Source organism: Notamacropus eugenii, chromosome 5 (assembly GCF_028372415.1).
Source record: "Notamacropus eugenii isolate mMacEug1 chromosome 5, mMacEug1.pri_v2, whole genome shotgun sequence".
In the NCBI taxonomy this organism is placed as follows: domain Eukaryota; kingdom Metazoa; phylum Chordata; class Mammalia; order Diprotodontia; family Macropodidae; genus Notamacropus; species Notamacropus eugenii.
The window spans coordinates 94,822,661-94,848,607 of record NC_092876.1 but is presented as its reverse complement, the minus strand read 5'-3'; the positions used below and the strand labels follow the sequence as shown (position 1 = coordinate 94,848,607).

The 25,947-nt window shown below is 40.8% G+C and overlaps 1 long non-coding RNA gene and 2 pseudogenes across 1 annotated transcript in view; 1 reads left to right on the top strand and 2 right to left on the bottom strand.

The window, feature by feature from the left end:
* LOC140504865 (uncharacterized) overlaps positions 1–23,491 on the top strand; it is a 35,851-nt gene extending 12,360 nt beyond the window's left edge. The window contains exons 2-3 of the long non-coding RNA XR_011967256.1: positions 21,244–21,345; positions 23,350–23,491. This is a non-coding gene — a long non-coding RNA (uncharacterized lncRNA). The remainder of the gene's footprint in view (positions 1–21,243; positions 21,346–23,349) is intronic.
* LOC140503173 (uncharacterized) lies at positions 761–13,535 on the bottom strand (annotated as a pseudogene).
* A 300-nt stretch (positions 23,492–23,791) lies between the features above and the next one.
* Positions 23,792–25,405, bottom strand: LOC140504861 (heterogeneous nuclear ribonucleoprotein H2-like; annotated as a pseudogene).
* Positions 25,406–25,947: the final 542 nt, after the last annotated feature.

The following is a 25,947-nucleotide window of genomic DNA, read 5'->3' as shown; positions in this document are numbered from 1 at the left end:
ACTGGCCAATAAAATGTATGGCCACAATAGTTGCTCCCTCAGGGGAATTGGAATCCAAGTTAGTGAAGTGCTTTAAGGCTTCCCACTAGCCATCCTAGGAAGAGGGCTGGGTTTTCATCAGCTCCCTGGGTAATGTCCCTGAGACGATCATAATTCACAGCCTTTTAAAATCCCATTTTCATTCCTTCTAGTAGGCATAACAACATATGGTCCCTCTTTTCCCTGTCTGCATCCCTTTGATAATTGCATCCAGGATCCACAACCCGGACCACTGTGGCTCCCGGAGGGAACCTGGTGGGTACAAGCAGATTATCCCCAAACCTCTGGGCTAAATCCCAGATTCTCTTTTCTCCTCAAAGGTGCAACAAGTGGAAAGAATGATATTCGCGTCTCCCCGTGATTATTCAAATAGGAGGCCGATCTCTAAAGCCCTCTACAGACTTAGTAGGGTTCTCTGAGTAACCGCCAGGTTTTTCCTTAACCCGGGAGAGATCAGCTATTGAAAAGGGAACATGCACCCGGATCATTCCTGCTGTGGAATCTGCTACTTCCTGTAAAGGGAATAGCTCTGAGGGAATGGAGGAGTCACGAGGTTGGGAATGGGTAAGGTAAGGGCTTGTTCCCCACCCCCCCCGCCCCCCCTGCCCCCCCAACCCCCCCCCCCCCCCCGTAAGAGAGGGCCTAGGGAGCGAGGGATTCTGGGGAATGGAGTCCAGCTGCAGAGGCCCAGAAGACCAATGAGCAGGTGACTCTGGTAGTGTCAGGGGCTGCTGGGAAATGTAGTTCGGGAGTGCCGCTGGTGGTGAATGCCCTGAAAATAAAGGTTTAGGGGACCAATGAGCAAGCAGCACCAGCGGGTAAGGGGGAGGGATTTGTAGCCCGAGTCTGTTAGCTTCCTCTTATGGTCTGGACGGTGAGGAGGAGGGGGAAGGGGCCGATGGAGTGGCAAGGGGTGTGTGAGATTGTGTAGGTGCTCCAGAGCCAAAGTGGAGGGGCCTGAAAGGAGGGGATCATCAAGTAGGTCAAGTTCGTTCTGATTCCCCTTTGCTGGGGTAAATGTAACTAGGAGCATCCTACGTTGCTTCCGCAGTTCTGGATTCTGGGACAGTCATAAAAGCCTGGACGGAGGGAACTTCTGTAAATTTCCCTTCCTTGCAGCAAAAGAGATCTAGCTGTAAAATGGTGTTACAATTTAGGGTTCCACCCTCAGGCCATTTTTCCTGTGTTGAGGCCAGGCAGTGTTGCAAAAGAACACAAGAGGCTTTTTATTGAGGTCTTAAAGACCAAGTTTTTTCCAGTTGTTCAAGAGACATCCTAGAGGCGAATCTGGAGGTATAGAAGGAGATTGGCCCAACTTTTCTGCCTGTAAGCTTTGGGGGGGGGGGGGGGGTAGATTAAAAGGGGAAAAGGCACCAACAGCGTCTATAGTTAATCGTCTGCAGGAGTCCCAATAGAGAGAAAGTGCACTGAACCCCACAAGGCGTCCTTTGTTTCAGGGGACAGTGCCAGAGCCTGTTGAAGGCTCTGTCTGAACCCCAAGTAAGCCTTTGTAGGTGCATAAGGGGTGAACCTCAACTATAGGGCAAGGAGAGGGGAAAGCTTAGGAAGCTTAAGGGAAAAGAAAGCTCACCTTGACTTGGAGAAAGCTTGAGACCTCAGACTATGTCTCTGGGGAGTCGCCAAAAATATGATGAGGGTCAAGAAAGGTGCAGGAATCACTAGACATCTTTGTCAACCTAGTCTGGAAAGAATTTACTGCACTCAAGCAATCTTAAGTAGGCAAAAAAGTTTATTATTACACTTTTCAGCAGGCAAGAGTTCTTAGGGAACCTGCAATTTAAAAGAGTTATAAAGTTTATATAGATTATTTTATAGTAAGATGTGTGCCAAAAATATGCTAACGAGGTGTTTTGGGGTGAGATTAAGGAATGCTTAAGGAGTGGTCAGTTCTTAAAGGAACATGCACTTTTGGTATCTACTGGAAGATACTTTACCCAAAATTCATCTGGAAATAGACCAAGGGGGGCACTATACGGAGATGTGGTTTTAGGCCTGAAATGTCACTAAGCCAACCAAGGGTCAGGGCTGACCAGGAAAAGTCAGGCTTCTCTAGTCACTGTCTTGTTAGACAAGATTAATGTAAGGGAGTATAGGTATGTCCAAATCTAGGATACATATGATTGGTCAGTGAATGTTGCTATGAGCCAGTGCATAACTAGTTTAGTCAGTAGGCATCTGGCTTTCAGTGATAAATTCTATAGGTACAGCTGGCTACTATGCCAGGAAGGGAGATAACAGTTCCTGCTGAGGCAGGCTGTCCTTGAGCTGAGGGAGACTGCCTGAGATAGTGTTTTGAGGTTAGAGAGAAATGTGATTTCAGAATTGGGGTCCAAGCACATACACCCAAGCACCCCATCATTGGTATTTTACTCTGGGGGTTCACTTATGAGAAGGATCTTGTGATTATCTGCTTGAGACTTAGTGGCCATATGATCAGATCCCCGACTGCTCAGATGTAAAGATGCTCTTAATCCAGGAATGTGTGTAAATTGTATAGCAATATTACTTTGATTCAGGCAGTAAGAGCCCTGTCTGTTGGTCTTTATCTCTCTGCTTACATTTTCTTTGTATGTTGAATGTAATTAAAGTGATTATTGATGCCTCAAAAGTTACCTTTCTTTATATAAATGCAGCTCTAGGAACCTGTGATAGCAGACCCCGCTGTGTGTTGGGGTGCTTACTGATACAGGAGTACACACTGACACTCTCAGAATTCAAAGTAAGTAAATGAGGTGGTGGACTGGGTATATAGCTAACTACTGCGGGGTGGTCCTGAGTGAGAGGGGTGCCAAGGAGATTTTTCTACTGAGTCATTGTAAAACAAACACTGCACACTTGAGGGCTGCTAGCACAGGTTCCCTCTTGATTTGGTCAGACAGAAAAGACACTAAGAAGTGACTAATAATCTTACTTTATTCTAGTCTAGTTTTCTCTGAAGAGGATTGCTGATAATGGGAGCACCAACTCCTGCAGCATTCCCTAATCACCCTTGTCACAGGGGCTGGTGAGAAGGGGAGGGGGGCAACCATCCCTACATCTCAGTGGGGTCAAACAAGACCGACACAACTAGTACTTCCCCTAAATTCTCTCAAGCTTCAATGGTGGCCCGTTGAGGCAAACACAGAATCCCCCTAAGCCGTGATGGGGACCATTCAGAGCACCCACAGCATTCCAGCTTGAGAATTCAACCCTAAAGGTTCCCCATTCACTGTCTAATGACCACCTGTTTTATAGACCAACAGACAAAGAAGGCACATTGCCAGCAATAGGCTCACAAGATTACATCACCTCATCCCTGTATCTCACTGGGCATCGTCAATGGATGCTTATATTATTTACCATTATATAACTGTGCAAGTATGGTGGAAATGTTTTAAGCCATAACGGTTACAAATCATATCTAGTACCTGGGAATTGAACTGAGAAATAATATCAAAAATTCACTTCACACACACAGTAAAATTCACCTTATATACAGTCACTCATTGTGAGAATAGCAATTCGTATCTTTCCTATATAAATGGAAAAGGGGTGGAGATGTCTGAGAAGTTTATAAATGCCCAGCAGTGACTCAGGTTGAGAAATCGCTGCTCCAGACTGAGAAAGCTAGCAAGATATCAAAGGTAGGTTTGCTCCTGAGGAAATGCCTCTTTTCTTGCAGATGTGGGAGAGAACTGGCCTGTTGTGGGGACAGGGAGTCACTAGAGATAAGGGGTTTGCATCAGTGCCTCTGATTTGGTTATAACTCCATAGCCATCATCAGGTTTCCTACTCTGCCTAAACTTCAGTTTGCTCATCTGGGGATTACAGGCATTTTAATGCCTGTTAAGATCTTAAGTTAGATAGACTGTCAGGATCAAGTGTGAGAATATATGGAGACTGGCAATAGGTCCTGAGGTTGGCCTGATACTAAAGTTAGATCAGACCAGCTCAGAAGGGGAGAAGTGTCCTGATTCTGACTCAGTGATATATGGGTCTCAAATGTCTTGCTAGGGAGATTAGGTGTAGTTGAATTTCTTGGAAGGTCATGAGTCAGTATCCAAAAGCACTGGTGATCCAGCACCAATTGCTTTCTTTGATAGATTTTACCTCTGCACTCAGTAGGCAGTCAGTCAGTCAGGAAGCATCTATTAAGCAACTACTAAATGCCAGGCAGTGAGTTAAATTCTGGGGATACAAAGGTTCCTTCTAACTTCTGATGGCTTTCTTATTATTAGAGAGAGAAAAAGAAAGACTCCAAGCTTTATATCTAAGGCTTAACTTTTTTCCTATTAACTACCAGTTCCATCATGGATACACATAGGTCTTAACCAAGAACACTCATTTATCCGAATTAGTAACCAAACAGAAATCAGAGACAATAACCTAGGATCTGAACTTATTGAGGAAAGGAGGAGACTGCCCTGGAGGTCAGTAGATAATAGCTACCAGAAACTTGATTGACTGATAAGAGACTGACTGAGAGAAATTCAAAGACTTGTCTTTATGAATGCAAGAAGGAGGAGATGTTAATATGGGTGCTGGCAATCCCTGGTCAGTGGGGGAATGAAGGATGAGGTTTTATCAGTGAAAGTTGGGGGTTGAAAATCATGGAAATGGGAAAGGTGTAACAGGGTGAAAGTATGGTAGACATTGAGGAATGAGTTGAAGTAGGTTATTGTAGTCGGGTTAGGGGTTTAGTCTCTGGAGACTTACTCCCAGAGCATCAATCTGTGTAGCTGGAAAGAGTGGGGGGATAAGTTTTCACTCTGAGGGTACTGCACTCCAAATTAAATTTGTGGCTGCAACCTTGTGTCAGTTGAACTTGCACAGTGTTGACATGCATAGAAAAAAATTTCAATTTTACTGTTTACAGAAATGATAGCCTTTTTAAAAGCATTTTATTTTATTTTTTTTTTCCATCATCAGAATGTATCCCAATAATCCTCTTCCATACCCTCAGAGAGCCATTCCATGTAATAACTGATACTTATTATAGAGGGGGAAATAGGAAAATAAATCAGCAAAACTGATTAATAGAACAAATAAAAAAAATCTAACTATATGTAATGTCCCACTCTATTGGCCTCCCTCCTCTACAATAAAATTCGGTTGAGGTGTCTTCTCAAATCTCTTCTTTACATCCATTGCAAAATGAATCCAAAAAGCCTTGTTTATATGAAATTGGCAGTGTTGGCCTAAAGAACTCCTCTACAAAAGAGAACTGAGTGATAAGAGGGATCAGGCAAGAGGTGCTGCTTCAGATTACTCCATACTTGATGGAAAGGCAGATCTGGAGACAGATGGTTTACTTTTTTTTAACAGTTCACTTCTGAAGCATTTCAGGGGCCTAGTTGGTTACTGAGTTGGTCATCAAGGTAGTGGTTCAGTCTTAGGAAGGCAGCACCCTATGTACCTTTAAAGCAGACAGGAAACATGGCAGTGTGTTGGGTGGTTGATGCTGCCCTAATTACTGGTACAAGACTATAATTTCTACAAATATCAAGGATATGCTTTCAAAACTGAGTTTTATAGGGCTGGTGGCGAAGCAGTAGAGGGTGTTGTTGCATTGTCCTAAGGTCCAGGCCATGGCCAGCAACAGGAGAACCAAGTGAGGAAATTGCTGGGTGGTGGCAACTTCTAAGGAGATGTTCTGGAAGTGGTGACTTGATAACCACAGGGTAGATAGGCTCTTGGTTACTTCCAAAGGTGAAGGTCACAGATGACTCATTTTCCATTTTCAGTGTATCCTCTGAAATGAGCAGGGTTTGTGCTCATCTTCTAAAGTCCCCAAAGTGAAGTGCATGATCCTGGAGAAATGACCTCTATCTCTCCACTATTTGCAGATACAGAATGAAGGAGTTGGTTTCAAAGTGGTTTTGACTGGCTGAAATGGCAATGTAGGTAAATCAGGGGTTTTTTTTGTTGTTCTTTTTTTGTTTTTTTTAATAGATTTTCTGTTGGTCAGGTCCAGCAATAGCTTCCATGTTGAGAAAAATTTCTGGTATCTTGAAAAGTCCCTTCTGTAGGAAGAGGACTGAAGTGATGAGAGCACTGAGACATCAGTCAAGAGCAGTTACTATAGGCTTCTCCACTGGGGTCTTTACAAGTCACTGGCTAAGTTTTTCAGGGCTCTGGGCAGCCTCTATGCTGGTCATGCATGTTAGTTTTCCAAGATGAACCATGTACCATGAAGTAGGCAGGAAACATGGCATTAGGTTGGGCACCTTAGTGCTGCTCTAACTGATGGTGTTATTGAGAGTAAGAGTAGGTTCAGAGGCCAGAGGTCAGTCCTTACTAATCCAGTATAGACAGGCACCAGGGACATTCATCAAGGTTCTTGATGTTGGTGGTTGAGCATTAGAAGAAGTCAAATTGCCACAGGATCATGATGGTGATCAGCAATAGGAAAAACAGGAGAAGTTGGCTGAAGAAAGCCCAATGTTTAGAAAGTGGTTCTGAAGGTGGCAGGGGTAACTGGATGACCATAGGGACATAAAGAGCTTGGTCAGCTCCATATTGCAAAGTTAGTGCTTGTAAATTATCCATTTCAGGCCTTGAGTATCCACTGAGATGAACTAGGTTTGGGTTTTTCTTGAAGCAGTCTCCAAAGTGATTTGCCTAGTCCTGGTCCAATGATTTCTACTACATGAATGCAACTGGAGAAAGAAAAATTAGTGTCAAAGTCACTTTGAGTGGCTGAAATGACAGTGTGAACCTGGACAGTGGTAACTGACCTTTCTTTTCCTGATATATAAGGTGATCCCAAATAATGACTTCTGTTGGGATTGGAAGTTCAAATCCGTGTGGACAGTCTCGGGCGGGTAAAAGTGGGACTTCTAAATCTTAGAGTCTTATGAGGCCCTCCATGAACAGCGGGGATTCGAGAAGGTCAGACTGAGCTAGCTCGGCTAGCTCGGGTATTTCCGCCTCTCCCCAGGAGATACGTGATGGGTGGAGTCTCCCTGCCCTCGAGATGGTCCCGGATCTGGGCACACTATTGTTATCTAACAGCACGGTATTGAGATGCAAACTGTGTGGCTGAAGGTTAAGTAGGATTGAGGAAGCCTGAAAGTTCTCTTAGCACTGAGGAGCCAAGAGGACAGTAGGCTCCGCTTCTCTTCTCTCTTTCCTCTCTCCCCTCCCCCTCTCTCCCCGCTTGTACTTCTACTTCCAATCCCTTAAGATCTTAGCCTCCTTAGGAAATCTCCCCCTCTTCCTCCTAAGGAAGACTCCCCTGCACTTGTAACTAGACCCTGAAATAAAGCTCAACTCTTGTTCGACTCTGGAACGTCCTTTCTCTCATATGTGCATCCGGCGTGGCCAGCCGAAGACCTCGGAGGTGAGGTAAGAAGACTCGGGTAGCCCACACAGGCCTCTAGGCCTGGCAGACTTCTCCATTAACTGGTAGCTAGACTGTTTCCCCCTCCTCTGTGCTTTGATCCCTGATCACTGAGAAGGGGATAACTTCATTACACAGCTCTTCTTCAGGGTAGCTCAAACTTAGCTTCTAGATTGAGAAAGTGAAAGCAACTACTGAACTTTCCTTTTTCCAGAATTTGGACTATGAAAGGAAAGGTATTAATGATGATCATTTGAGGAGAAGATAGAGTCAAGTGCTTTCAAAATTTGAACAAAATTATATGGAAAATGTGGTGAAAAGGGAACAAAATCATCACATTGGTATTCCTTAAAAAAAATTAAGCATTAAGAAAATCTTTTATGTTTTCCTTAAAGGTGCTTTTAGAGAGGTCAACAAAGAAAGATACTGTAGAAATTTGACCCTTATTCCTTCATCCTTAAAAAACAAATCAGGTTGATTGTGAAAACTCCTTGCTGTGTGGGAATGCTTGCCTACCTATGAATTCATTTAGGCCAATAAATGGAGGCAGTGCAGTGCAGTGGAAAGAATCTTGGAGATAGTTCAGATACAGAGGGACTAGATTTGAATCTGGCCCTGCAATTTACCTTTTATCTTGAGCAAGTCATCCAAATTCCCTGACTCTCAATGTCTTCATTAGTAAAATAAGGGTGGTTCAATTAGATTGGTTTTTAAAATTTCTGAGTTCTAGGACTCCAAGTCTCTGATCTTCTTGCCACCCAGAAGTCAGTATTATAGCAAACTTCCTACTTTCCCCTCCTAGTTTCCTGGGCCAAATTAATATGCTCTTGGATTCATGCAATTGAAGGAAGGAGATTTATTTTAGACTTTAAGAGTATAATTCTGAAAATGGATCTGTAGGTTTCGCCAGATGGCCAAAGTGATCCATGATATTGGGTATTATCACACTAGTCAATCTAATCAGCTCCTCGTGCTGAGCTTCACTTTTGCACAAACAACTGCCTTTTGGACAACTCAAAGTGGATGTCCCACAAGCACCCCAAAACTAACATATCTAAACCAATGGCTTTATCATTTCTTCCAAATCCTTTGCTCTTTAAAAATTTTCTATTACTGTCAGGGCACCGCCCGTCTTCATAATTAACCAGTGTCATCCTTACCTCCCAATCTGTAATCACCCCAGATATCCAAACTGTTGCTAAATCTCGTCATTTCTACCTTCAAAACAGCCATCTCTCATGCGTGCCCCCTTTTCTGCACAAACACAATCACCGTATTTGTATAAGCCTTTTTACCTTATACCTAGAAAACTGCAGTAACCTTCTCTTTGGTCTCCCTGTCTTGAAATTTCCCCATTATAATCCATTTTTTTATTCAGCCATTCTCTCTAGCCAAGAGAGTGCAGAACAATATAACCATAGGTGAGAAACAAGACATTGCTTTTCTGAATGGGTCTGGTCTAATTGGTATTAAACTAACCTTACAACCTGCTTACAACAGGTCTCTGGATATTTGTATTAACAGACTGTTTGAGTAAAGATATTGCTGATATTAAATCCCTATTTTACAGATAAGGACATGACCTTGTCCTTGACCTTGGCCATGGAAAAATGACCAGGTCACAAGGACTGATGCAAACCCTAAAGCCCAATTGACTCCAAGGTCCCTTAAAAAGTCAGCTCTTAGTTTCCCTAGATCTGAAAGGAAAAAGACATTTCCGGAGCAGAAGAACCTACCCTGAATGTCTTGCTAGGAGGCAAGGTCCTTGCTAGGTCTGGCAGCTCCATCTGGAATCTAGACTCCAAGCAGAGACCTCCAACTGAAGCCAGTCCAACTGGCATCCAAACTTTTATATTACTGTTCCTCTCAAGGTGGTTTTCCCCTTTCCTGTTTACATAAAGAAGGTGTGAATTCTCAACCTTATCATGAGTGGTCTAGTAGAAAAATCCCTTACTTCCCCCTAACCAATCACTACCCTTAGCTCTAGGTTGCCCTCTTAGGTCTCTATGTAGCACCAATTTAATTAACATTTAACTGTGAAACCCTTTCAGGTATACTACTCTTCAGAAACAATAAAATGAGAGTTTATACCCTTCATCAACTGACCAGGAACTCTCCTAAGCACCTAACTAGGTTCGAAGTACCCAAGGTACTTAGATTAAGGAAGGCTCCCATCTTCTTGCAGGGAAGATAGCCTTTTGACAAATGATAACCCATGTTAATGACGGGATGACAAATGGAATCCAGTGTCTCAGTAAGCCAAACAAGACCCAAGTTCCACTTTTTCTGAACTTTGGACTAGACTACTCTTATCTACTAGGAGGGAGTCAGATTTTCAGGAGCCTCAGGCCCTGTGGCAGAAAAGGCCATACAGGGCAGCCATGGCATCAAGAACCAAGTGCTGGAGGGACAAACAGAAAGAGTGGGCTGGAAAGGCTCAGGAATTCTCCTAGAGAGGATGCTAATGGAGCCAGTTTGGTATCTGGGGTTAAGGAAAGGAAGCATCCTGAGGTCTGGGCAATAATAGCAAAAATGAGTGTGAATGGATGTGGTGCTGTATTTTCTATGACCTTACAAAGTTCTATGACCATTTGATGGATGAATATTAGGTAGTGGCTTGCTGTACCCATCCCTCTCCCAGGCAGAGACAGAACTATAATAAAAGATAACACTTACATGAGTTATAGTCCTTCACATACCATTTCATTTCAACTTAACAAAAACCCTTTGTGGTAGGTGCTATCCCTTTTTATGGATAGGAAAACTATGTGAAGGAAGAACTGAAATTCCTCACCTTTGTTCTCACTGCTTGCAGAATATTGTGAAAACTCAGATATTTCTGATGCCAAGACAAAGATCCATCAGGAAGGTTTCACTGTTTAATGTTATCTAGAGAACCAGATATAAATATGTAATGTGTTGGATACAAAACCACTGCACTCACAGATTTTTGTTTTTTATTTGTTAAGGTGACCCATGTTTTTCCAGCCACTGAGTCCCATTATCCTGTGGTTGTGTCATGGCTTCTTTTAATGCTCTGTGGTTCTATAGCTTGACATTTCACTGCAGCCTCTGCATTTGTATGCCCCATCCATGTGTGTATACTTTCTTGTGCCCTTGCAGTTGAATCTCTGCTATAAGTCACCACCACGTCAATTGTTGGGTGCAAATCCAAACCATATATTTTACATAGAAGGAAATTTCTAATTTTCGTATTAATCTATATGATATCTGAAATAAGTATATTAATAATTTAGTTTTCTCAAGAGCTGCCTCTAGGTAAGGAGTCAGAACTCACAATGTAGCTTAAACTGATCAATCAATACTCTGACAACACTCACAATACCTAGACCTTAAGTAAATTGAATCAAACATTGAAGAACCTGTTCCCCTTAGAGGAATCTGGTTGTGTCCTTTGTCAGGGGTGGGGGAGGGACAGGGGGACACACGGGGACATGGTCACAACCCCCAAAAACTTGATTCCGGAATTGTATAGTGAGACTTGTGGATTTCTCCTGGGAAACCATTAAATGCCATTAAATGATTGTAATCCACCTTCCTCCCTCCTTCCCCAGTTGTGATTTAAGTATATAACCTGTGTTTTTACTTCAGCTAAGAGAACATCCTTCACCCTGAAACTGATCAATTAAACTACAGTAGAAACTCAGTTTGTGAATAACCTGGTTTAAGTATGCTTCACTGGATGAGGAAAAATTTTTTGCAAAACTTGTCTTTCAGGACTAATAAAAATTCACAGTATGAACTGCCAGGCCTAGAGGCCCGAGGGCTACCCGAGTCTTACCTTACCTGTCCCAGGTCTTCGGTTGGCCAAACCGGATAAACGTATGAGAGAAGAGACTTTCCGGAGTCGAACAAGGGTTAGGCTTTATTCAGGGTCTCGGTTACATGTGCAGGGGGAACTCTTCCTTAGGAGGGAGAGAGAAATCTCCCAAGGAGGCAAAGATCTTACAGTGAGGGAATGAAAGCAGAAGTGGAAGTGGGGGGGGGGGGGAAGAGCGAAGAGAGGAAAAGGGAAGAGGCGCCTTCTGTCCTGTAAGGGCCCCTCCCGCGCTAAGAGCGCCTTCAGGCTTTCCTGACCCTAATTAAGCTCTTTGGCCGAGTAGTTTGCACCTGAATACCGTGCCTGTTAGATGACAATAGGTGTGCCCAGATCCTGGCCAGTCTCAAGGGTGGGGATGCTCCTCCCATCACGTTTCTCACGGGAAGAGGTGGAAATACACGAGATAGCTCGGTCTCACTCCTCGATTCCCTGCTGTTTTCTGGGGGGCCTCATGAGAACTCTAAGATTTAGAAGTTCCCACCTTTACCCGCCCGAGACTGTCCACATGGAATTGAGCTTCCACCCCCAACAATGAACATTATATTTAGACTTGAATGGCTCTTGAAGGGATGATGCTCAACTAGGGCAATGCTTTTTTTTTTGAACTCATATAAGATTGCATGCCTTCTTGGGGAGGGAAGGGGAGAGAATTTAAAACTTATGGAAGTGATTGTTGAAAACTGAAAACAAATTAATTTTAAAAAACCATCCAAAACAAGTGTCGTTAGATAGATTCCTAGTCAGAAGTGAATGTAAAAAAAAAAAATCAGTCAAAACATGAAAGGGATTCTAAAAAACAAAAAGTGCGTGAAGGCAGTATTGTTAGTCTTACTTGAAGTGAAAACAGCATAAGAGAGAACACTCCCGACGTTGAAATCCCAATGTTCTCATAGAAGGGGATCCTGCTTCTAAGCAATAACCCTTCTTCCTCCTCCTGTTCCTGCTCCTCCCTCTCATCACCCTCATGCCAGCCACAACTCTTCTCAAAGATAAAGTACAGGTTAATTTATTTTATTTTGTGTACTAATCATTACTATTGTATTTCGGGTGCATTAGGGACAAAAAGTTATTTAAAATTATGAATAATTATTTTTATATGAATTTTTTGGGGATGTGGTTCTGATCGTCCAACTTTATTTCTTATGGGAAAATTTGCTTTGCAATATGAACAATTTGCATGATGAACATAATCTTGAAAGAATTTAATTCATAAACTGAGGTTCTGCTGTACTTGATAACTAGCAGTCCCTTTTCTAGGCCTACTTTCTGCAACTGGGATCATTCTCAGGTTAGACACTGGTTTGGTAAAAATCCTGTTAACATCACTTAGATGTTCATAATAATGTCTGAAGACCTTACTATATTTAAGATACCAGCATTTCGCCTGCTTATCTTCACCACAGGAGAAGAAGTATGAATTCCTTGCACTTACTGTCATCCCTCTTATAGTACTGAAATGTCCAGTCATTGCCAGTTTTAGTCTGTCACTAGCCAGGTCCTAGATCTTTATAATGCTCTCAGCAGAACCTGTAACAAACCATCGATTTCCAGGTTCTACTGCAAGATATAGAACCCGGTTTAGATGTCCACTGATGATTATGTATAATTTTCATGTTGGATGCCCCTGTGGTTTAGGCATTGTAGGGCCCTTTTTGGCCATCATTACAGCTTTCTTGGTGCCACCAGCTTGCATCACAGCCATAGGTAACCCAGGTGACTGTGAATATTCAAGCAGCCTATCCTGTTATTAAATACAGTTATCACCTATACTAACTAAAGTAAGCTATGGGTCTAGCCTGGATTTTGGAGGAGACAGCGCCAGCTAAGGAAAGTGTAATAGATTTAATGGGCAGTCTTTGAATCTGAGTATTTGCAATCAAAGCCACACCAGGACCTGGTTACTGACCCAGGACAGTAATGTGTGCATCATTTTCCCTGTGGCAATTATATTGTCAACAGTCAAGTTATTCTTTCCAGTTAGGTGGAGAGATCATCTACCCCAATTACTTTTTTGTCCCCTGTTGACTGGTTATTCCAGTAGCTCTTCAATCTGATAAAATCTACAGGCACAGGAAAGGAAGTGATTGATCACTATTCCTGTTCAGTGCCTTGATATAATCCAGTAAATCAGTAATGAATTTTTAGCCCCCTCTTGAGGACACAGAAGACAACTATGTGGTGGCCTCCCATCTCCTTTAACACATCTCATGTCAAAATTTCACTCCTTTCTAGATCATGAGGATCAAATACTTTCTCCTTGCTTTGGGTGCAAAATAAGTCCAGGTCATAGCCTGATTCATCATCTTCAGTCATGGTGCTGGGGCTGAAGTTCACCACGATGGGACAGGAAACTCCATTGTGGCAACTAGGCAGCAGTAGTAGGAGAGGAGAGAGGAGGGAAAAAGAGGGAAGGACTGGAGAGAAGAGAGGGGAATAGAAGAGATGATTAGGAAGAAAAAGAGGAAATGGTGGCAATGTCCAGGGGATGGGGGAGCTATCTACGTGCTACCTGCAGAGGGTTGGCATACCAATATGGGCCTGGGCAGTGGCTTTTGGCCTGCATTTTCTTTGCCTCCACTATCAGAGAATTTTAGCTAATGGCTTCCCCTTTATCTGATAATGAAGAGTGTTCTCTACTCTTCTACCTTTTGATAATTAATCACTGAGAGAAGGATCACTTCATTATGTAGCATTTCTGTGGGTTACCTCAAACATAGCTTGTAGGTTGAAAAAGTGAAGACAACCACATTTCTTTTTCTGGGAGATGGAATATGAAGGAGTAGAAATTGATGATGGATCATCTGAGGAGAGGGTAGAGACCAGTGGTCTCAAACTTGGAACAAAATGATGTGGAAATTGTCATGGCAAAATGGAACAAAATATAATTATCGTTACTTCTGAATTGCTTTAAATCTGTTAAGGGTAGCTTGTTGGAATAATTGGCAGGGCACGGGACCTGAAGTTAGGTAGACTTATCTTCCTGAATGCAAATTTGACCTCAGTTATGTGACACTGGGCAAGTCACTTCATGCATTTGCCGTACTTGCTCATCTATAAAATGAGCTAGAAAGGAAGTGGCAAGCTACTCCAATGTCTTTGGCAAGAAAACCCCCAAAGTGGGGTCATTTTGAAGAGTCAGACATCACTGAACAAGAACAACCAATCCTGGCTTTCACTCTCTCTCCCAATGACTCAGGAACCCTAATAGTCATTTACCAAATCACGTTTTTCAGCCACCAATGGCAAGCAACTAGTTCCTTAACAATCAACAACACTAGAAAGTAGTTGCTATTGTTATCCCCATTTTACAGTGAAGGGAACTGATGCAGGGTGAGGTTAAGGGACATGGCCAGGGACATACATCTAGTAAATACCTGAGGCCCTGGATAGTAGTATTTTTTCTCTTTTTGAGGCTGTGTACTGCAAACTAAAAACATGACTGCAGCTGCCAATCACTTGAACTGGAATTGGACTTATAAAACCTCATAACTTAAATGTTCTCCCTTTCTAGAGGTATCTTCATTCCATTGCCTATCTTATCCTAGAATTCAAGTAAGCAGAACTGGCAGAGATTTGAAAGACCATTCATATTTTAAAATATTATTTGACATGTACAGAGAAAATGACAACCAGAATTATTTACAAGGATAGTAGACTTTTTAAAATAAATTTGTATTGTTATATTTTGTTTCTTCAGTGACTACAATTTCTCCTAGTTTTCTTCCCCTATCATATACATGACATTCATTCCATATTACTCATATTTACTACAGAGGGAAAAAATGGAAAAGGGAAAAAAATCAAGCTTATCAACACATTGAAAATATCTGCATAAATAATGAATGTACCACACCAATTGTCCCTCCAAGTCTGTAAAGGAGTAGGGTGGGATTGTCTTCTCCAATTTCTTTTTTGGATTCATGCTTGTTTTTTATGAAATTTGCAGTGATGTCCTAAAAAATCCCTCCTCTAGGAAGAGCACTGAGTGAAGAAGCAACAGATAAGAGAAGCTGCTTCAGGTTTCTCCAGACTTGATGGAAAGGCACATCTGAATACAGCATTCTTCACAAGCCATTGGCAAATCTCCTCAGGGCCTTGGCTGATCTCTGACTTGATCATGGAGGAGAATTGGTATTGGAAGATCAAACCTCAAGTACCTTGCATCAGTCAGGAAATGTGGCAGTATATTAAATGGTTGGAGCTGCTCTAACTGCTGATGCCATTAGTAGTTCAGAGCAGGAGTAGGGTCCAAAAGCCAGTCCTTATCAATCTATAATTTGGGGATATATGCATGGATTTCACTGTGTTGGCTTTGAGCCTCTAGAGACTGGTGGGAGGAAGAGCTATAGAATCACAATAATGAAGAGAAAAAAGAGGGCAAGGATAACATGGAAAAGAAGTTTGCCAGTAAAGGAGCAACAGCAGGGGTGGGTTTTGGGGATTGATGTGGTTGAATTTCCCACCATAGAGGAGTTGAGTGGTTGCTTTTCTTCACATACCAAAGCCAGAGCCCATCAGTCTTTTATTTCTGTAGAAAGAGGAGTCAACTACTGTACATTCTTTTCTTTAGGAGATGTATTCTAAAAGGGAAGAAATCGAGGATAGAGCCTCTGAGGGGAGGGTACAGTCAATTGCTCTTAAAATTTAAACAAAATTATTTGGAGCATGTCATTGTGAGAAGGAACAAAATATAATTCACTGATTTTTTATTTCTTTAAGTTTTGAAACATAAAGAATGCCTGTCAAACAAAAAAAGATGAGTGAAATAAGTAAGTTCAAAGAGCAAGGAGAATAGTCTACCTTTCAATTCTATGGGGAGGAGAAGAATTCATGACCAAATAAGAAACAGACAGCATTAGGAAATATTAAATAGATAATTTTGATTATGTTAAATTCAAAAGCTTTTCAGCAAACAAAACCAATGCCACCAAGATTAGAAGGAAAGCAAAAAGCTAGGAAACAATCTTTACAGCAAGTGTCTCTGGTAAAGAACTCATTTCTCAAATATATAGAGAACTCAATCAGTTTTATAAAATTACGGGTCATTCCTCAATTTAGAAATGGACAAAGAAATAAACAGACAGTTTTCAGATGGAGAAGTCAGAGCTCTGTATAGCTATACCAAGAAGTACTCTAAATCACTTTTCTTTAGAGAAATACAAATTAAAACAATTCTGAGGTGCCATCTCACCCCAATCAGGTTGGCCAATATGACAGGAAAAAAAGAAAATGATAAATGTTGGAGAGGATGTGGGAAATTTGTGACACTAAGCATTGTTGGTGGAGCTGTTAATTGATCCAACTATTCTGGAGAACAATTTGGAACTATGCCCAAACGGCTACCAACTGTGCATACCTTTTGATCCAGTAATACTACTACTATGTCTGTATCCCAAAGAGGTCATTAAAAAGGAAAAGGGACTACATGTGCAAAAATATTTATAGCAGCCCTTTCCTTGGTGGCAAAATATTGGAAATTGAGAGGATGCTCATCATTTGGGGAATGGCTGAAAAAGCTGTGGTATATGAAAGTAATTGAATACTATTTTGAAATAAGAAATGAACAAGCAGATTTCAGAAAAACCTGGAAAGACTTGTTTGAACTGATCCAAAGTGAAATGAGCATATCAAGAAAACATTGTATGCGGTATCAGCAACATTGTGTGATGATCAATTCTGAATGACCCAGCTCTTCTCAGCAACACAATGATCCAATCCAAGTGCAAAGGGCTTATGAAGAAAAATGGTATCCATATCCAGATAAAGAAGTGAATGTAGATAGAAGCATATTTTTTTCACTTATTTTATCCTTTATTGTGGTTTTTTAATCCTTTTCATCTGTTTTTTCTTTCACAACTGTAACTAATATGGAAACATGTTTTACATGATACCACATATATAGCCTATATGAAACTGCCAACCATTTTCAGAAGAGGGAAGGGTAGGAAAGGAGGATGAAAGACTTCTTCTCTTTCCATTTACATAAAGAAGGTGTGAATTCCAACTCCAACACCAGTGATACAGTAGAAACTTCCTTTTGTTCCACCCTACCAAACACCATCCCTCAGTCCTTAATTACACTCTAAGCTCTCCACTTTGCACCCTCATTTAATTAATATTTAATTCTGAATCCATTTACAATGCATAACTCCATAGAAACAATGAAGAAGGAGTTTACATTCTGTATGAATTAGGGACACCAATTTTCTAAGAATCTACTAAGTGTAACTTCCTTAGCCAAAGGGAGGCCCTAATCTTCTTGGCAGTGAAGAGAGGTTACTAACTCTGGCTCTCGCCAAGTTATTCAGCTTTTCATTACCTCAGATTTTTCAATTTTAAAATGAGAATAATAAAAGAACCTATTTTTAGCAGAGTGGTGAAAATCCTATTCCCTTCTTTTTCTCCTATTCTCCAGAGAAGAGAGAAGGTAGCCATGGGCTTGCCACTCTTACTCCCTAGGAGATCTAAGTGCTGGGAAACTTAATCTAAGCTACAGTCAGTGACTCATTTACTAAGGCAGGTACTGATGGCCTGGCCTGAATCTCCTCTTTCAATCCCCTCAGGTCAGCAACCACAGCAAGGTTGGAAAAGACCCTTCTTATTGAGTCTTGCAAAGGGGAAGGAGGTCAGGGCAGTTGGGAAGCTTCATGATTAGATGCAGCAGGGAAAGCAGATTGGCCTTCAAGTGTGGCTAATCTCAGGAGTTTATTGTAGCACTCATGACGTGTGTGTTTGTCCTTCGTTGCCAAAGAAGACCATGCCATCAGAGAAATAATGACATGACTTGCACTTGGCTTTGTTTTGAGTGAGGGAGGGCTGTGCAGGTCAACAGCCTCACTTCTCCAGAGTCATCTGAATCCAGCGACCAGATATTCATCAGGATGACTGGAGATGACCCAAGATGAGGCAATTGGGATTAAGTGACTTGCCCAAGGTCACACAGCTAGTGAGTGTCAAATGTCTGAGGTGAGATTTGAACTCAGGTCCTCCTGACTCCTGCACTGGTGCTCTATCCAATGCACCACCTAGCTGCCCCTGTACCCATGGCACAAGGATATTGAAGGCAGTCAGGTCATGATTTCAAATTCCCTGTTGCTTTAATAGACAACTTTCTGCCAGAAGAGCAAGACAATCGTGATAGTTGCACATTTCCAAAGGAGATGGGCTAGTATCACCTCAGAAAGGAATTTACAATCACATCGCTAAAGGGGATCAAAGCATACTCTGTTGTCCTTTCCTAGACTCTGGTTGGCATGTACAGAGGCTGCCCTATGATTGGATTTGCAAATATTTTGGCCACACCTTACTAGAGGGATGCTATGCAAAATCAGGAAAGGGGAATGGAAAATCATGGATTCACTCAAAATAACTTGGCAGTGGTGGCTAGATTCTGTACACTAGTATAATGGCTGTTATTTATTGTAGTTGTCAGAGAGGACACTGGCCCATAGGTCCCTTCCTCACCATGTCACTGATTATGAGGCTTACCACTTATCTATATCTTGTTTTATTTAGTTTTTTCCCCCCTCATTTGCTTCAAAATCTCTCTGTATACATGATTTCCCACTTTCTCAGGGGCCACTTCCATCTAGGTATTGCAACTCCCTGCTCCAAATATAAGATGAGTAGATTTTTCAAAAACTAAATCTCCCTGTGTAAAGGATTACCTTTTGCCTGGTGTAAGGCAGTCATCAGGGCAGCTAGATGGTACAATAGATGGAGCACTAATCCTGGAGACAGGACTTATATTCCTGAGTTCAAATCTGGCCTCAGACACTTCCTAGCTGTATGACCCTAGACAAGTTCTTTTTACCTTGCTTACTTCAGTTCCTCAAGTACAAAAATACCTGCATAAGGAAGTGTCAGTATCTTTGCCATGAAAACCCTAAATGAGGTCCTGGAGGGTCAGACTGAAAAAAAAAAAGATAAAAAGAACAACCCTTGAGAAGAGAAAAGCCACCCTAATTGGTGAAAAATAAATGAGGAGGTGGAATGAGACCTCTCAATTCCTCCTCATTACTTCATCATGGATGGGGGTGGGGAGGGAAATCATGTGAAGAGTGAAAAAGAACTAAAAAAATGACTCTACAGGGTCCTTATTCAGCTATGTCATTTTTCTATTCTCAATCTTATCCTTATATAATCCTAGTGTCACTTCAAACCAATTTACTTGAAAATCAAGAACTCACCTTCCTGTTGTCATTGGTCCTTTTCCAGAAAGAAGGGTAATGGGGACCCAACTGGCAAGTTCCAGTTGGGCAATACTGTTCCTTCTTCCCTTCCTTCCTTTTCCCCTTACATTTCCCCTTCTCTCCATCCCTCCTCCCCTACCTTCTCTTTCTCTATCCGTATAGGGAATCATACCCTTATTTGTAGGTGCTCTGTCTAAATGAATATAAGTTTTGATAGCTGAAACCTCACAAGATATCTTGGGGTTTACAGCCTAGATTTAATTTTGTTTTTTTCCCTGGTTATTTATTCTAGTTAAAAAAAACAAAAACAAAAACTGAGACAATTAACTCTCTTGCCTCATGTATTTTCACTTAAGATTTCTTGAAATACAGCATTGGAAACCCAGGCTTTGATAAAGCTCATTAAGATTCTAATGGAGCTACTTGACCTTGCCTCAAACCCAAATTAATCTGACTCTCACTGATTGGCCAACAACAGGTCCCAGTCCAAGCCCCACTAGGTCACTCAGCTATGATAGCTCAGGTTGATTGTAAATAGCAATTGTTACTGTTTTGGCCAGAAAACCTGAGGGTCTTTCCTTTCCAGATTGATTTTTTTGGTTTTGTTTTGTTTCTGTGACTGGGTAAAAGAAATCATATTCCCCTCACTTCTTACCTCACCTTAATCACTAAGTAGGCATTGTCTCAGACAAACTGAGACCTGGGTAAGCGCTTTCTTGTCAAAAGGTGAATATCTCCCACTGCATTCAGGGCCATCTCCAGTCATCCTCATCTACATCTTGCCACTGCACAGGACAGTTGCCACTCTCAGCAGGAGAAAGTGAGGCTGGTAACTTTGCAGACCCCTGCCTCACTTAAATCCAGTTCACTTGCAAGTCAAGAAATCATCTTCATGATGTCCTTGATTCTCTTTGAAAACAAAGGGCAAATAAGAACAACAATATGCTAGTTGTCAAGTAAGCGGAATTGGTACAAATTTGCATGATCATCCCTGTTTTAAAATATTGTCTGATATATAGTGAAAAAAATTAAACGGTGCTATATATAAAGATAGTTTTCTCTTTTTTAAATAAAATTTCATGTATATATTTTGTCTTTTTTCCATCATTTGAATTTTTTTCACCATTTTTCCCTCATCCTCTCCTAGAAAGCCATTTCATGTAGCAAATAGTATTGATTATTGGGGGTGGGGGGAGATGAGAGGAGAAAAAAAAATCAGCAAAATTGATTAATATGTTGAAAAATCTGCAAAAATAAACCATGTACTATACCTATGATCTGTGTACTTTTGCAAAGACAGGGAGTTGGATGTGTCTTCTCATATCTCTTCTTATGATCCATGCTCATTACTTGCAATTTCACATTTGCTTTTGATTGTTTTGTGGCCATTCTTGCCATTTACCTTGTCATAAAGTAGTCCTAAAACCTGACTTGAAAAAAGTTGGCAGAAGCAGACTGGCTTTCTTCCCTAGTATTAGCTTATTTCCCTTCTGTACAGCTCTCTCTTAAGAAAAGGGAAAAGCAAGAGAAACATAGGTGTGAATCACAGTGCTTATCCACCCTCAAAGCAACAGAGGTTAGTCTCGAAAGGGTTCACACTTCAGGAATGAATAAAACTTTTTTTTTTCCACAGAATTTATATTATGTATGATTTATAAAATCTAGGGGATCAATACATACCAGAAAGTTGTTTTGGCTTGTAGCAAATGCAGGAAAATAAATTGATTATAGATGACATGAACAACATAGACGAGTACTAGATTATCTTCTAGCAGAAGAAGAGGGAAAATTGAGAGATATAATAGAGAAATTTGTTTCTTTGAATTCAGAATAACCATCAACAGAATGGGAGGCATGAAAAAGTTGTTATGTCTCACACCGAAGATAACAGACATTGCAAGGATCCAACTGGTTTTTTTTCTTGTTTTGAGGTTAGTAGTCAGAGAAGTAGAGAAAAAGTTAAGCCTTGCTTGGAATCCTCATGCATAATAAACTTATGAATGTTAACTTCTCTTTTGGGAGGGCTAAAACTTCATTTTATTGGTCATACAATGTATTTAGCAGGAGGGGGAGAAAATGTGAGGGGAACTATGTAGTAGGAGTATTGGAACATTGTATGCCCTGTATTTCCCAGCCAGTGGGAGGACAAGGGAGGGACTATGTGGTCAAGCATAGGGTTTTAAAACTTACTTTTGTTTCCAGAGGATGTGTCTATTTTATGAGGCTCCCACCACTACAATCGCATTAATAAGCTTTTCTTTTATCTTCACACCACCCGAGCCTGAATGAGATACTTCTCACATCACCTTCAACCCCTTTACAGGAAAAGGTTACTAGCAGGCTGTGGTCTGGGTCTGGCTCCCTGGGGTTTACATCTGTCATTAGGAAGTGGCAACAGATGTACTTCAGTTCAACCCACATTGGTAAAGTCAGAGCTTGCCACCTAGAGAACAAGCTTTGGGCCCCTTGGGATGAGAGTGGGGTATGTACAGCTCTAGGGGAAGCAAGGTCACAGCGGCCAAGTTAAGGGACCGGGTCATTAGTGTTGCTGGTCCAAAGGTGCTGACATCACTCTGTCATTTTTTTCATGAATATTCTATGTCAGAAAAAAAACTGCTTTCCTGCTAATAACTGCTTTTATGAATCCCCCCGTTGTTTTCTGGTTAGACAACTCATCATTTCTTCTGCTGTCAAATTGATGAAACAATGACAATTTCTTTTAACCTTACAGTCATCCTTAAACAAGTGCTCAGTGTTACACTGTTAAAGTGACAAGAATTTCCCTTAAATCAGAGAACTGCCAAGTTTCTCAGGATGGATCTCATGGGCAATATAGACAAATCTAGCCATCTCCTCTCTCAACTGGATTCTGCCTCATCCAATCAGATCTCATCATCTTATTATTAGAAAAATCAATTTAAAAAATAGAGAATTGGTTGGCTTTTGCATCTATTCCATCATCTAGGATCCATCCCCTCAATTAATTTTTATTATTTTATTATTATTTTTATTTAACTAATTTACTTGATACAACATACCTAAAAATAAATTCCAATCCAATGAAGATTTAATCAGTGCCTCACAATTTAAACACCAAGACCAAAGTCCTAGGTTATCCATATTGTTTATGAAAATTGTTCTCATTGAATTAAAATTCAATTTTAATTGAATTAAATCTTCCTTATAGAATGGTAAAGGAAATGAACTGGAACATGTCATGGATTTCCCCTTTGAATCAAACAGTTTTTTGTTGTTTTTTTTTAATCCATGTCAAGTGTAGGAGGGGATATGAAAAATTTTGGATTCTAAGGCACTGCTAGGGTAGTTGTGAACTGATCCAAGCCTTCTGGAGAAAAAATTGGAATTTTGTCCAAAGGGCTATATAACTGCATATCCTTTGGCCCAGCCATACTACTACTATGTCTATATCTTAAAGAGATAAAAGAAAAAGGACTTATGTATCCAAAAATATCTATATCTGCATTTTTTATGGTGGCAAAGAAATAGAAATTCAGGGGATGCCTGCTAATTGGGGGATGGCTGAACAAGTTGTGGTATATTATTTTTATGGAAGACCATTTTGTTTTAAGCAATGAGAAGGATGGTTTTATAGAAATCCTGGCAAGACTTTTATGAAGTGATGCAAAATGAAGTGAGCAGAACCAGGGGAACATTGTTCACAGTAAAGTCAACAATGCGTGATGACCTGCTGTGGAATGTCTTAGCTATTCTCAGCATTACAATGCTCCAAGACAAATTCTGAAAGACTTTTAATGAAAATTGCTATCCACCTCCACAGAATGAACGGATGGAGTCTGAATGCAGATGAAAACATGTTTTTTAAACTTTATTTTTCTTGGGGTTTTTTTTGTCTGCTTTGTTGTTGAGTCATTTCAGTCATGTCTGATTTCATGACCTACTGTTTTCTTTTGCAGCTAATATGGAAATGTGTTCTGCATGACTGTCCATGTATCATCTACAGCAAATTAGTTGCCTTCTCAATTGGGGGAAGGGAGGAAAGGAACATTGGAGAGAATTCAGAATTCAAAACTTTATAAATAAAATGTTTAAAATTGTTTTTTGTGTGTAATTGAGAAAATAATGCACTTATTTTTAAAAACTATGTCTCCCAAAATGCATTTTGACATTCCTAGTAGTCTGGCATAAGAGTAACATACAACAGAACTGAGATTGCTTTAACCTCAATACTTATCTTTATTCAGCTTGCTTATTATATCAGGAATGAATATTTTCCTGTGTTCTAAAAGTATCAAACTTGGAGTTAAAAAAAATTCTGATTTCAGTACCGTTAAGCTTAAACCATAAGTTTGTATTGCAAAACGTCATTTTTGTTTGTTTTTAAAAATTGCCTAAGGGTCAATAATCAGGCTATATTACTGATTTACTTCCTGGAGAGGCCATGTCTGATACTTCCTCCGTTCTCTTCATTCCCATAGATGTAAAGCTCCCCAAGTTGTTGTAGCTGCTGTGCACTTCTCCTTGGTTCTCTATGCAATGTGTGGTTGAAAAACTGCTGAAGTTTTCCTATAAAACTAGGTCACATGCCGATGTGACCATTGTAGGCTCCTCCATAAGCTTCATTCGACTTCTGGCTAGATGAACTGCCATAACTAGACTGCTTTAAAAAGCCTATGACTTCCCTCATTTGGGGATGATAAGCTCCACTATCTGTTTCTGCTATAGAATTCAAAAAGACTTCTATGTACCTGAGTTGCATATTTGATTTCTCTTTTGACATAGGTGCCACAGCATTTAATGAGTAGCAAATTCAACATTTCTTTCTCCAGTCACAATTTCAATGTATGATCCCACAGGTATGAGTGGGGAGACTAAAAAAATCATAGATATCATTTTCAGTAGTATTGTAAGGTAGTCCTCTCATGTGTACAAAGTGATCTGCTGCACTCTGGAAGGTAGACCCGCTGTGTCCATTGCTATGGCCAGATATTGCTAAATGGTAATTGAAGTCACTACCAAAGTAATTTTCATTACTATATGCATTACAATCTATATCATAACCTGTATACCCAAATTCACAGGCACCACATCTCATTCCTTCAATCCCAGCTCCTCTACCAAGAGTGTCATGGCATCTGCCAGCCTGAGTTCTGACATAAGGACCTGGACATTACCTAGCCATTAGCTTTTGAGGAGGATAATAGTGATGATGAACTTCTGCCTGGTGACTCTTGAAGATTTCAATGTACCTGTGCCCCACTCTTTCCTTGTGTTTCTTTAGAGCCTTTTCAGCTATTTCCTGGGAGAGAAACTGCATGAAGGCTTCCCCACTATTCCTCCCTCAGAAGTCTACTGGCAATGTTATCCTATTTGTCATGATTTCCAATCCTGAAAAATACTGAATAATGTCTTCCTTGTTGCAGCCAAGTGAGAGTTCTCTAGGTGCACATAGCTATTGCTGGCAGTGTCAAGGCTATTTGGAGAAGTATGCTTCAATGCCCAATCCATTTCAGCCTTGTTTCACTTGAAAACTTCAACATATCTGTGTTCCATAGTCTCTCTCTCCTTTTTCAGTGCCAGTTTGACTTCAGATTCAAGTTCAACAAATGCTTCTCCACTTGGTCTCCCCGTACTGGAATAGATGAAATGGATGCCTGATGTCCCATTTTGAATTTTGCATTCTGAGAATGTTGGACCTCACTGGCTGAGCATGACCAAGGCAAGCCCTGGACCTTCACCACAAAGCCTTCTTCTCCTTTGGTGCTCAGCATCAGCTTGTCTAGTCAACAGCAGGAGCTTGAGATGTGACTGTCTTGAGACTTGACTTCAGTGTGTCTGCCAAAAAAAAAAAAAATCTCAATTAATTTTTAGTTGACTCTGTAGAGTTCTCTAAATAAACCCTCATGCTATTTGTGAAGAGTTCTCTGAACAAAACACCATATCATCTTCATTAGCTGTCTTTATTTTCTCAATTTCTTTTTCTTATGTTATTGATTTATCTAGAATTCCTAGCACTATAATATAGTAGTAGTGATAACAGACAAGTTTGCTTTTCCCTTGATCTTACTGTCAGATACTTTAGTTTGTTCCTTTTGTATATAATGCTGACTCTTGGTTTTAGAAAGGTAATAATTATCACACTAAGGAAAGATCCACTTATTCCTATTTGTGTGTGTGTGTGTGTGTGTGTGTGTATGTGTGTGTTGCCAAAGCAGTATTCACAGCATTGGTGGTGACTATGAATATGTTTGCTAGTTCTCAATTGTAAAGTATAACAGTCACTCCATGTAGGAGGCAGAAAAAAAACACTTATTTAGACACCAGAAAGCCAAATCCTAGAATCAAAAAACAAAATCTCTCATGGCAACCAAGAACTCAATACAGATTATCACCAAGGTGGTGGGGGTGGAGGGGAGGGTAGGTCAAAGCCATTCCCAAGTCTCTTTGCCCCCTGCTGGGACCTTCCCACAAACAAACAAATGCTCAGGAGCCTAAGCTGTGCCTGTCTGCCTGTGTCCTTTCCAACTCTGATGAGACTGACTAACTTCCTCCCA